Here is a 12,886-nt window from a genome sequence, read left to right as displayed (position 1 = left end):
GCTATCACTGTAGCCTCACCTCGTCTTGTCTCCTTAAATGGGCTCCTGCTTCGAGGAAGGGAGTCGCCGGCTTCTGGAGGCCGGCTATGCTCCTGGCCGACTAGGAAAGGCCGGGCCGCCTTCACGCCTCCCTCTGGCTGAAGGGGCCCGCAGTCCTTGGGCCGTGCACGAGTGGGTCGTGGATGACGTCGTAGCTGGCGTGGCTACAGTGCCCGGCCGCACGGGAGACATCCCTCCCGTACGGCCTCCTGTACCCATGCCTGCCTCGGGCTTCGGGGGTCGTGGGCCGCACTGTGGCCATGCCCCGTCAGGTCGTCGTTATGTAGGGGCGGTTGTGGTCTCGGCCGGCTTCTAGGAGTCGGCGTTCTTCTTGGCCGGCTTCTTGGAGTCGGTGAGGCTGGGTCGCCTTCCGGGAGTCGGCTTTAGTGGTAGCCGGCCGGGGAAGGCGGCCCAAATGCTTGGAGTGCTTGAAGGCCCAAAGGCCTGATAAATTTTCTGAAGAACCAGGGGTAGTCGGTTAGGCTACCCGTGGTCGTTTACCCCGACAAAATCCTTTGCCACTTTCAACAATTCCTTCTTGCCATGGCCTTAGTGCAAATCCACTCTCCTAAACCTTCCCTCACCTTTGGATCATGATTTGCATCAAATCCAGCAAGTTGAACCTCCCCATATGTTTATTTTTCCATTTAAATCATATTCAAACAAATTTTTGTCTTCTATTCTAGCCATTGGTGATTTACAAAGGAACTCCACTTTCTGTTTTGATTTTTGCCCCCAAACCTTTTCCCCTTCCTAGTCCCTTGAACCCTCAACCAAGATCCATGAAGATCCACTGGTCTTCGGTTTAAATTTTTCAAACTACACTTGCTGCAAGTTTGGACCAGATTTGTCAAATTTGGTGAAATTCATTCAAATCTTTCTCCAAAAATTCCAAGTAAATTCAGGCAGCCTCTGGGTGCATTGAGTGGTCACCTCATCAAGTCCCAGCCCCAGGAAATTTTTTCTCATTGCCAAATCATTCTGTCGAACACCTGCAGTGCATTGTCAATATCAAGTTCAGTTAAGTTCAGAGAACATTTCAGTGCACTGTCGTTTTCTTCAGAACCCGACGTCGATCTCGCCAGTGCCGCTGTGTCGCTGTGTGCCCTGTCCCCTCCCCCTTGTCCTCTGCACCGCACGAGCGTCTGGCACCTTGCGGACGTCGGCGACGAGCAGCAGAAGGTGCGCCGCCCCGTGACCGACGCCAGCGGCGGCTTTGCGGCCGCCAGAGAGAGGCGCGGCGCTGACGGCGCCACCCAGCGCCGCCCAAGCCACCGGAGCTCGCCGCGTGGCCTTCCACTCCCCAGAACGCGCTGCCACTCTCATCGTGAACCCCAGGGCGCGGAGCACGCTCTCTGCTGCCGTCGTGCCCGTGCGGCCACCCCACCGTGGACCGGCGCCGTTACGCCAAGACCAACCGAGATTAGCGGGGGAACGACACCAGTAACCTCCACTGATGCTGCCTGGCCACTCCAACCTCCTGCCAATCCACTTCATCGCCGTAATTGCTCACCGGAGATTCTCCGTTCACGGCCACCACGTCGATCCGCCTATAAATAGAGGCCCGAGCTTCAACTCGAACCCACACCATCCCTGCACTCCACCTAGAGCACGCCTAGCCACTGGAAGAGCCTCGGGAGGTCTCCTTCCTCGACACCGGCCGCCGCGACCCGCCACGGGATCCAGCTCGATTCGCTCCCGTGTGTGCGCCTCTGCCTCCCATCTCTTGCCAGTAGCTTCACTTTGCATCCCTCATTCTGACCCACGCTTCAATTCGAAGTTTGCAGCCCTCCACCGGAGTTCTCCACCATCACCCGAGCCGCCGTCCGCCGGAGAAAGTGTCGCCGTCGACGTGGTGCTCCCCGTTGGTCGAGTCCACCACCCACCGACGTGGAAGAACACGCTGAAGCTCTTGGTACCCTCCGATCTTCCTGACTCGCCGTGGTTCGACGCCGGGTCCACCGCAGTCTTCGGGCGCCGGCGAGCTTTTTAAACCTGACATGCGGGACCCACTGTCAGCCTCTCTTCTGTTTCCCCACGCGAAACGTTTTCTGTTGGCGCCTTCGGGAAAATACGCTTTCCCTCTTGTGCTTGCGCATTTCCAATCGAACCGTTTTCTGTTTTCTCAGTTTAAACCCTGGAACTTTTCTGTTTCATTACAGATGAGTCCCTGGACAGAAACCTTTATAACTTCTTAATAAAAAGAGATTTTTGAGTGATTCTTTTTCTAACAGTCTTAAAATTTTGTCTAGTTTTTTATTGGATTTATTTGGAAAAATTTTGGAGAAGTTTCTGTGCACGCGTTGGTTTTCACGTTAGTACCCGTTTTCGTATTGCCGTAGGTTCCGGAAGAGGTGACGGAGCCGCGAACTTCGCCGAGCTAGACTCCGACTTCTCCGAACCAGGCAAGCATGTTTGAACCTTTGATATGATAGGTGTTTGCATGTTTGCGTGAAAGTTCGTGCGTGGCATATGAGTATCGGTAAGTTCCCCGTTTCTTGCGAGGCAACTACCCGTATGTTCCAAAGTTGCGATGATCTCTGGTGAGAGATGGCCTAATCATGTGGTGACATGAAGGGCAGCAAGGTGGCACTGTTGTAGCATACCAGCCTTGCGTCATCCGACAAATCCCAACGTTAACGTGGACGGAGCCACGTTATCGTTCTTTTCCCTTCCGTGCTGCCACATGTTTCTTTTGCCAGGATGCGGTTTAGTAAGTTGGTAACCTCTTTCCGTGTACACACCAAACAGAGGGCCCGGGATGATGGTACCTTGGCCCAGGATTAAAGCCAGTCATCCGGTCAGGGGGCATGGGTGTTTCCGGTTGGGACCGAGAGGGGGGGCACCCCCTTAGAGCGCGCGTATAGAAATTTGATCCCATGCTACGCGAGGTTGTAGCCTCCCTGTCTCAAGTTTTTTCTTGAACGTTGCCGAGGGTGATCCCTGGCTTCGGAAGATTGAAAGGGTGTGTACTGGTTAGACGTGTTTCTTCCAAAACACCGTAAACGGAACTAGTCCCCGTGACTACTGAAATCCGTTGGCTGTGGTTAAGTACAAACTCTGCAGAGTCAAATTCTTCCAAGTCATCGTATCCATGATCAAGTAGTGAAATCAATATATCCATATCTATCCGCGTGGAAAACTTGTCCCCGGTGAGCAAGCTCAAGTGGAAAACCCAGTTTAATTATTATTTCTGTGGATGGACTAACCTCATATTTGTCTCGTACTTGTAATAATTCATACTCTCGAGCTACTGTATTGTTGAGCTACAATATAAGCCCTTTATGTGACGTCGTGCAGACGTCCGACTGTGGCGTGTTTTTTGTTTCTTACTTTAAATATAAGCCCTTTATGTGATGTCGCTCAGACGTCCGACTGTGGCATGCTCGTCTTTTATTTTCTGTTATAAGCCCTTTATGTGATGTCGCTCAGACGTCCGACTGTGGCATTATTATTATTCTGCAGTTTCCTCTCAAGGAGTCATTCAGACACTCGTTTGGCACCATTATTATTATTCTGCAGTTTCCTCTCGAGGAGTCATTCAGACACTCGTTTGGCACCATTATTATTATTCTGTAGTTTCCTCTCGAGGAGTCTTTCAGACCCACGTTTGGCACCCAGTAGTTATTATCTCTATGTCTGAACGCATTTGGTTAACTTGTTTATACGCTTCATGTTTACATTTGTTATATCTTGTGTCCAAACTGTCTTGCGAGTACTTTCATAGTACTCACCTGGCTTGTTGATTTGGCCAGATGTTGACGAAGGCGATCTCTTGTATGAAGAGTTTGATAGCGCGTCCGACGCCTAGAGGAGTCCCAGTCAGTCCTGTGCGATCCCGGATATTGGTCACTTGTATTATATACGCTTCCGCCACCCGCAATAAGTCTCCTCGAGCCTCACTCCGACGCTCGAAGAGTTGTAGTCTTCATGAGTCATATCACTCGTCGCGGTGATATTTCCACCACCGTTATTGTCGTGAGTTAGTAGTTATGCCACCCTATCCGCCGCCTTGTTTTATCGGCGTGCTTGTAATAAATTGTTGGGCAGTCTCCGCTCAACCTTGTATTATATTCAGTACTCCTGGTATTTTTCTTCTGTGACCAAGATATTGTCTACCAGTGAGAAGGAATTCTTCCTTACTGGTCCGTAAAAGGGATTGGTCTCTCAATAATTATTTTATTGAAAACCGGTCGTGACAGTAATCACTTTTCTTCTTTCTTGGTTGTTGATATATTTTCTCTCTTGTTTTTGCAGAAGCCAATGCCGCCTTACAGCAGCAGCTGGGTGAAGCCAACACCACACTGCGTGCTAAGGAGATTGAGTGCGACAAGGCGGTCCAGGAGTGTGACCGCCTGAAAAAGGAGCTGAAGGAATAGGCGGAACGTCAGAAAACGGCCCTGAAGCAGGCGGAGGACAACGTGGCCAAGCTCCTGGCCGAGTTCGAGACCGAGCGCACGGGTTGGCCGAGATAGAGGAGGCATTGACTGCCGGCTATGGAGATTGAAGACATAGTCGATGGTGAGCCCTCTTCTCTTTTTCTCAGCTGCCGGCTGTTAAGTGAGCCGGCTTTTGGCTTCTGGTTCCTGACTTAATTGCTTTGTCTGCGCAGACTTCTTCCCTGGCAACTCCCTCGTCGCCAATCAGGACATTGAGGCTCGCCGTGAGGAACGAAAGGCGGGAGGTGCGGAGATCGCCGCCGATGCCCCTCGTACCCTTGGTGAGCAGCTCTTTAGCATTCAGGCTCGTCTCCAACCGGCCCACCGGATGCTTCGTCGGCTGCAGCGTGCTGGGGCTCAGGCGATCTCCGCCCTCTGGCCAGATAGACAAGCCCCACGCACTCCCAGTCGGACTACCGACTGGCTGGAAGTAGCTGCCGGTCGTCTTGAGGCGTGGAAGGGCTCCGCGGCGCGAGCGGGAGCAAAGCAGGCCTTGGAGTTCGCCAAGGCGTGGTACCCTGGGCTGGATCTAGCCCAGTTGACCATGTTCCGGCAAGAAGCGGGTGCTAAGTTGGTGGCGGTGGAGTGTGACCTCCGAATTCGCGCGTCAGCGATCGCCGAGTACACCAACACCGGTATCTTCATCCCTGAGCTGAACGAAAACGCCGTCGAGGTGCCGCCTGAATTGTTCAGGCTGAACCCGGATGACGGCGAAGACTTTGCAGAGGACATCGCCTCCAGTGACGAAGGGGAAGAAGAGGAAGGCGAGGATGATGAAGACGACGCGCCGGAGGTCGGAGCGGACGCCCAGCCTCAACTCGCCCGCGCCTCCAACAACGAGCCGCGTGCGAGCGCTTCGACTGCTACTGAAGGGGACCAAGTCGAGACTCGCCAGCCGGCCACTCCACCAGCCAGCGCGCCCGACTCCACCAACCTGCCAGACTCGCCTACTGCTCCTTTGGCCTAGGCTGCCAATTTATCATAGCTTTTCCTGCTTAGTAGTTGCCTCAACAAACTTTTGTTAAATTTGCACAATTCCACCCGCGGGGTGTATTCAAACTATATCGAATGTTGGCCGATGGCCTCTTGGTATGTAAATTGTTTCCCGCACAAGCTGTGCTTTTGCCGAATTCCAACTTTGCTTGCTTTTTGTTCCTTGGCTTTTTCCCTTGCCGCCCTCCCTTGGTTGACTTCCTGCCAGCCGGACAGCCGCTCTGCGGACTGCCGTCTGGTCAGGTACTTCACCACTTTGGAAGGACAAGTACTTTGGCCGATTGGTACGTTTGCAAGCTAAGTAGGAAACCGGCTGGCCGGCTGCTCGGCAGCCGGTCGGTGAGGCGAGAGGCCGGTTTGTCCTATGTCAGCGTATTTTGGTCCTTAGCCATTTTTCATGTGAACACCGTTTCTTGCCCTTAACTCGTGCCAGGCAAACAGCCGCTCTGCGAGCTGCAGCTTGTGGCAAGAGATGGCTTCGGTGTTGCACATTACTTATCCGACTGCAGGAAACACCGACATACAAAGCGGCAAGCCCCTGGGCCGACTGGTCGATCCCGGTTTCAGGCGAAAGAAATGGAATAACACATTTCATAGGCATAATACTTATCATATAGATAAAATAGGGTGGCCCTCGAGTGCTCCTCGAGGGACTCGGAGTCTTCGTACTTAATACAAAAGGTAGCATGGTACATACTGCATCAACTGTAAAATCTTCGAAGGAGATTTGCATTCCACGGGCGCTCTGTTTCCTTGCCAGAGTTGTCCCTCTTGCGCGCCCTGGGCTTCTGGGCATCGATCAGGTAGTAGGAGTCATTGCCCAAGGCTTTACTGATGATGAACGGGTCTTCCCAAGGGGCTGAGAGCTTGTGATGGCCGGCTATTCGCTGGATCAGCCGGAGCACAAGGTCTCCCTCTTGGAAGGATCTCGGCTTGACCTTCCGACTATGGTAGCAGCGTAGGCTCTGCTGGTAGATGGCGGACCGACTGAGTGCCAACAGCCGGTCCTCTTCCAGCAGATCGACGTCGTCTTCTCGTGCTTCCTTTGCTTCCACCTCGGTGTACATGATGACGCGAGGCGAGTCGAACTCGATGTCAGTTGGGATGACAGCCTCGGCACCGTACATGAGGAAGAAGGGTATGAAGCCGGTTGACTTGTTTGGAGTGGTGCGCAGACTCCAGAGGATGGCCGGCAGCTCATTGAGCCAGCAGCCAGCCAAACGCTCCAGAGGTTCAACCAGTCGGGTATTGAACCCGGACAAAATGAGGCCATTTGCTCGCTCAACCTGGCCGTTTGACTGTGGGTGAGCAACGGATGCTAAGTCCAGTCAGATGCCCTGTGTCGCACAGAAACGGGCCAAGGCGCCCTTGGCAAAATTTGTGCCATTGTCGGTGATGATGCTGTGAGGCACTCAGTACCGAGTGGTGATGTCTGCGATGAACATCACAGCAGTCGGACCGTTTAGCTTCTTGATTGGCTTTGCTTCTATCCACTTGGTGAATTTGTCCACGGCAATGAGCAAATGAGTCATGTCGCCGTGTGCTGTTTTGAATGGTCCCACCATGTCTAATCCCCAGACGGCGAAGGGTCGGGCACGGGGAATGGTTTTGAGTGCAGAAGCCGGCAAATGTTGCTTGGAACTGAACTTCTGGAACCCTTTGCATTTCTTGACCAAGTCTTTGGCGTCTTCTAGAGCAGTCGGCCAGAAAAAAACCATGGCAAAAAGCTTTGGCCACAAATGATCTTGAGGCCGCGTGGTGGCCACACTCGCCTTAGTGGATGTCTTTGAGGATTGCTTGGCCCTTCTCCGGCTCTACACAGCGCTGGTAAACACCAGTAATGCTACGCCTCACGAGTTCTCTGTTGACGATGGTGTATGCTGGTGCCCGACGTTGCACCTGTCGGGCCGAGATTTGATCGGCTGGTAGCTCTTTGTTCACCAGAAAATTGAGGATAGGCTGGGCCCATACTGGTGCTGTGATTTCTTCCACTATCAGTACTGCAACTTGTATTGGGGTGGCTGGGTTGGGAGGTGGCATGGTGGAGTCGGCCACTGCTTGATGTGCTGTTGAAGTCCCCGAGCCGCTTGCTGAAGTTCCCGGGCCGACTACTGCAGTCCCCGGGCCAGGATCTGAAGTCCCAGGGTCGGGTGCGACTGCCGCAGTCCCCGAGCCGCCTGCCGAAGTCCCCGAGCCGCCTGCTGTAGACTTTGAGTCGGATCCGACTGTTTCAGGAGCAGCCAGCACGAAGATAGAGTCTGATTCTAGAGAAGGCTTGATCGACGGCTTGCGGAGGCACTGGAGGGAGACGCCAGTTGGTATTGCTTGACGGGTGGAGCCGATTCGTGCCAGGGTGTCGGCTAGCTCGTTGTCGTTTCGTGGCATGTGAAGGAACTCGCACCCTTCAAAATATTCGCTGAGTTGCTGGACGAGGAAGCGGTAGCTTGCCATGTTTGCATCCTTGGCGTCCCAATCGCCAGATGACTGCTAGACCACCAAGTCGGAGTCACCGTAGCACAGAATCCAGCGAATGCCGAGTTCCTTGGCAAGCCGGAGTCCGTGTACTAGTGCCTCGTACTCGGCTACATTGTAGGAGGCAGCAAAAAGGATTTGCAGTGTGTATCTGAGCTTGTCGCCTTTGGGAGAGGTGAGGACGATGCCGACTCCCAAACCAGTGCGCATCTTCGAACCATCAAAGTGCATCCGCCAATGAGTGGAGTCCGGCGCTGGCGACAGGTACTGGATCTCGGCCTAGTCTACGAGGAAGTCGGCCAGCGCTTGGGACTTGATGGTGGTGCGAGGCTGGTAGAAGATGGTGTAGGGGGCCAAATCGATGGCCCATTTGGCCACTCGGCCTGAAGCATCTCGACTGCCTATGATCTTGGCAAGTGGAGGAGTACAAACAACTGTGATGGGGTGCTCTTGAAAATATGGCTTCAACTTCTTGGCGCTGAAATGCACGCCATAGCACATCTTCTGATAGTGAGGATAGTTTTGCTTGGAGGCCGACAGTACTTCACTCAAGTAATATACTGGTCTCTGGACCGGCAAAACCTTGCCGTCTTCCTTGCGCTCTACCACAATGACTATGCTGACCACCCGGCTGGTGGCTGCGATGTAGAGAAGCATGGGCTCCTTAGCAGTCGGCGCGGCTAGGACTGGCGGCGTTGTCAACATCTTCTTGAGCTGGAGAAAAGCCTCATCCGCCTTGTCATTCCACTCGAAGTGAGTGGTTTTCTTCAGGAGTTGGTACAGGGGAAGGGCCTTCTCGCCGAGCCGGCTGATGAAGCGGCTGATGGATGCCAAGTAGCCAGTGGACTTCTAGACGTCTCTCAGTCGGGCAGGCTTTTTCATCGTCTTGATGGCCTTGATCTTCACAGGGTTGCACTCAATGCCGCGTTCTGAGACCAGGAAACCAAGGAGCTGGCCAGCTGGTACTCCGAACACGCACTTCTCCGGGTTGAGCTTGATCTGAAACCGGCGCAAATTTTCAAAGGTCTCCTTGAGGTCTTCTAGCAGGGTGCCACGCTTCTCTGTCTTCACCACAACGTCATCCACGTAGACATGGGCGTTTCTGCCGAGCTGCTTGAGGAGGCACTTCTGCATGCAACGCTGAAACGTGGCACCGACATTCCTCAAGCCGAACGTCATCGTTAGGTAACAGAAGGCTCCGAATGGTGTGATGAAAGAGGTCTTCAGCCTATCAGTCGGGTCTAACTTGATCTGGTGGTACCCTGAATATGCATCCAAAAAACTCAACAGCTCGCATCCGGCTGTGGAGTCTATCACTTGATCTATCCGTGGCAAGGCAAACAGATATTTGGGACAGCTTTGTTGAGGCTGGTGTAATCAATGCACATGCGCCACTTGTTGTTTTTCTTCAGTACAAGGACTGGATTGGCCAGCCAGTCTGGGTAGAACACTTCCATAATGAAGTCGGCTGCTAGGAGTCAGGCTATCTCTTCACCAACAATTCTTCTATTCTCTTCCGACAGGCGGCGGAGGGGTTGCTTGACCGGCTTGACGTCAGGTCGGACGTGTAGCTTGTGCTCGGCGAGATCCGTCGGAACACCCGACATTCTTTGCGAGACCATGCAAAGATGTCCCGATTCTCACGGAGGAAATCGAAGAGCTCGCTTTCGTATTTGCTGTCAAGGTTTGCACCTATGACAGCGTACCTTTCTGGGTGCTCTGGGTCCAATGGTATCTTCTTTGTCTCCTTGGCCAGCTTGAAGGAACCTTCAGCCTCCGACTCCTTGGGATTAGGGGACATGTCCGGTTGCTTGCCGGCCATGGCCACAGCTTGGTCAAGGAGCCGCTTCTCGGCGGCGATTACAAGGGACTCGGCCAGCCGACTGCTAGCGGCCGCACAGTCGGACGACTTCTGGTAATCTCCGGAGACGGTAATGACCCCTTTGGTGCTTGGCATCTTCATCTTGAGGTAAGCATAGTGCGATATGCCATGAATTTGGCCAAGGCAGGTCGGCCAAGCAGTGCATGGTAAGGGCTCTCAAGGTCGACCACTTCAAACCAGACAGGCTCTCGGCAGAAATGATCTTTGTCTCCAAAGAGGACATCTATCTTGATCTTGCCGATTGGTGAGTGAGAAAGGCCTGGTACTATGCCATGGAAGACAATCCGACTGGGCAAGAGATGCTTGGGCTTGATCTTCAACTTTTCCATGGTGTCACGGTACAAGATGTTGATGCTGCTACCGCCATCTATCAGGACTCGGGAGAAGCGAGCAGCACGCCTTTCTGTGGCAAAGGTGGCTTCCAACACCAGGGCGTAGGAACCCGGAGAAGGCATCACTTTCGGGTGGTCGGCTCGGCTCCAAGTGATTGGCTTTTCTGACCAGTGCATGAATTCTGGGGCTTCAATGGCTACGACATTCACCTCTCGGGACTGTTGGCGCCGGCTGCGCCTGTCATCAGCCACGCTAGTGAAAACAACATAGGCTCCTTGCTCTTCTGGGTACTCATCCTGGATGGCTGCAACTGGCCGGGCAGCCTGCTGCGGAGGAGGAGGCGGTGGCGGCTGGCCAGCAGGCGGAGGAGGCAGCAACCCTTCGCCCTTGGAGATTCGGGTGAGCCAGTGACACTTCCGGGTGGTGTGGTTGGACGGCTTCGCGCCGCTGTGAAACTTGCAGGGTGCATCAAGGGTTTGCTCATAGGAGAAGGCGGGCAACCAGTTTGGCTTGCCACCTCTCTGACATTTGGGAGCAGGCTGCCCCTACGACTGCTGGTCTTCGACTGTCGCCACATGCTGGCTGGTGGAAGCCGGCTGTGGCGCCTTGCGCTTGTTGTTGTTTTGTTGCTGACGCCGGCTGGTGTCACCAGCCAGAGTCTGAGGGGCCTGAGGAGCCACTTTGCTGGATGCATCAACTTGAATCTCCGTCTTCATGGAGGTGTCGGCCATGGCGTACTTGTCTGCCATGATCAGCAGCTCGTCGAGGGTTGCCGGCTCGTCGCAGAGAAGTCGGTGTTTGAGCAGGGTGCCCTCTCTGCACCCGGCTGTGAAGTACTCGATGGCCTGCACCTCGTGCACGCCCTCGCAAGAGTTGCGCAGCTCGGCCCAACGCGTGAGGTAGTCGTGAGTTGATTCGGTGGGGCCTTGGACGCACAAAGAGAGATGGCGGGGCTTGGGCGACCGACTGTACGTGCTGGTGAAGTTGCGGATGAAGGCTTCAGTGAAATCTACCCAGCTGTTCATGCTGCGGGGCTTCAGGCTTTTCAGCCATGTCTGGGCGGTGCCCTGGAGCATGAGCAGAACGTACTTCACGGCGACGCGCTTGTTGCTGTTTGCTATGCTGACGACTGTGGAGTAGTCAACCAGCCAGTCTTCTGGCTTCATGGAGCCAGTGTACTTGGGCGTGTCTCTTCGGAGCGTGAACCCTTTGGGGAAGGGCTCGTCGCGGATGCGGGGGCCGAAACAAGGCGGGACCAACGCGTCTTCTTCTTCTAGCGCCAGGGATCGATTGAGACGGTCGATCCGGTGGCGGGCATCGTTTTCTCTGATTCCTTCCCGGGGGCCAAGCGGGCCTCCGAGGCTCGGGTGATCAACAGGCGGCGGGGAGATGCGCCTTTCTCTGCGCGGGGGAGGCTGATAGTTGCCTGGTCATTCCACCGCTCGTGGGCGGCCGTCTTGGTCGCGCTTGATGGTGATGTGCGTCCGGCTGCGGCTGGCAGCCGGCTCCTTGTCTTGTCGTCCGCGGACGCCGCCAGTCGGCGTCCGGGATGTCATGCCGTGCTCTAGGTGAGGAGGCGGGTCGTCGTTCCGCCAGTTGGGCGCTTCGGTGCGCCAGTCGACTTCTTGTAGCTCGGCAGCCGCGTCAATGAGCCGCTGGACGCGCTCTGTCATGTGGCGACGCTTGTGGCCCTCAAGGTTGTCCAGCTCATCTGCTGCCGCCTGGGCAGCTCGTATGTTCTACATGGTCATGGCGTAGACAGGGCGGTCCACCCCGAACATGCTGGCAATGGCCGCGCCGTGCTGCCGGACCGTGCCGATGCGGCTGGGCCCGCCAGGAGCCGGCGTGCCGCCAACAACGCGGTCCATCTCGCACTGGTAAGCCTCTGAGAGGCGTCTCATGCTAGCTAGCTTCTTGGCGCTCTCGACGAGCTGGACGCGGCGGGCTTCCAGCGTCTCGGCGTCGGCGTCTTCTGCGATGGGCACAGACAGGTCTCGCAGCGCTGCCTCGAGCGGATCTCGGGCTCCGTCATCGGAAGCTCCATCGTGGCCGATGATGAGCACCTCCGTGACGGTGCTGCCGCTGCTGTCGGCGCGAGGAGAGGGTCGTCAACGACCACCACGTTGGTGGGGAACGCGTCGAGGGATGACGCGTCGGAGTCGACGAGCATCGGGTCGGTGGAGCCAACCGACTCCAAGTCGACGGCCGGCTCGTTGGTGACTGGGAGCTGGTCGAGGAGGCTGACGAGGTGGCTCGCAGGGCCGTCAGTGCCTGCGTCGGACGCAGGCTCGTCGGAGAGGCGGATCTCGCCAACAAGGTCGGCGAGGCAGCTTGCCGCGCAGGCAACCTCCGCGCCATGCAGCGCCTCGGCGCAAACGCCATCCGGCGTGCCTGGCTGGCTGCGCTCACCAGGGAGGAAGAGGGTTCCCGTCCAGAATAGATCTCCGGACGATGGTGCACCTAACCCCACGGTGGGCGCCAAATGTCGGGGTTTTGGTGCGACATATGCCAACAGGTGGCTTATCATGGAGGGGGCTAATAAGACGTCGTCGGTGCCCGGAAACGGGATGAGCCGAGGACATGCACGCCGGCAAATCTTACCCAGGTCCGGGGCTCTCCTAGGAGATAACACCCCTAGTCCTGCTCTGCGGGGTCTCCGCATGCTCACTATATCAACAGGTGAGTACAAGCTGCTCCTTGAGCTGTATGCTAGAGGAGAAAGAAGGGC

This window comes from Triticum aestivum, chromosome 7D, assembly GCF_018294505.1.
Source record: "Triticum aestivum cultivar Chinese Spring chromosome 7D, IWGSC CS RefSeq v2.1, whole genome shotgun sequence".
Classification (NCBI taxonomy): domain Eukaryota; kingdom Viridiplantae; phylum Streptophyta; class Magnoliopsida; order Poales; family Poaceae; genus Triticum; species Triticum aestivum.
This window is presented reverse-complemented; position numbering follows the sequence as displayed.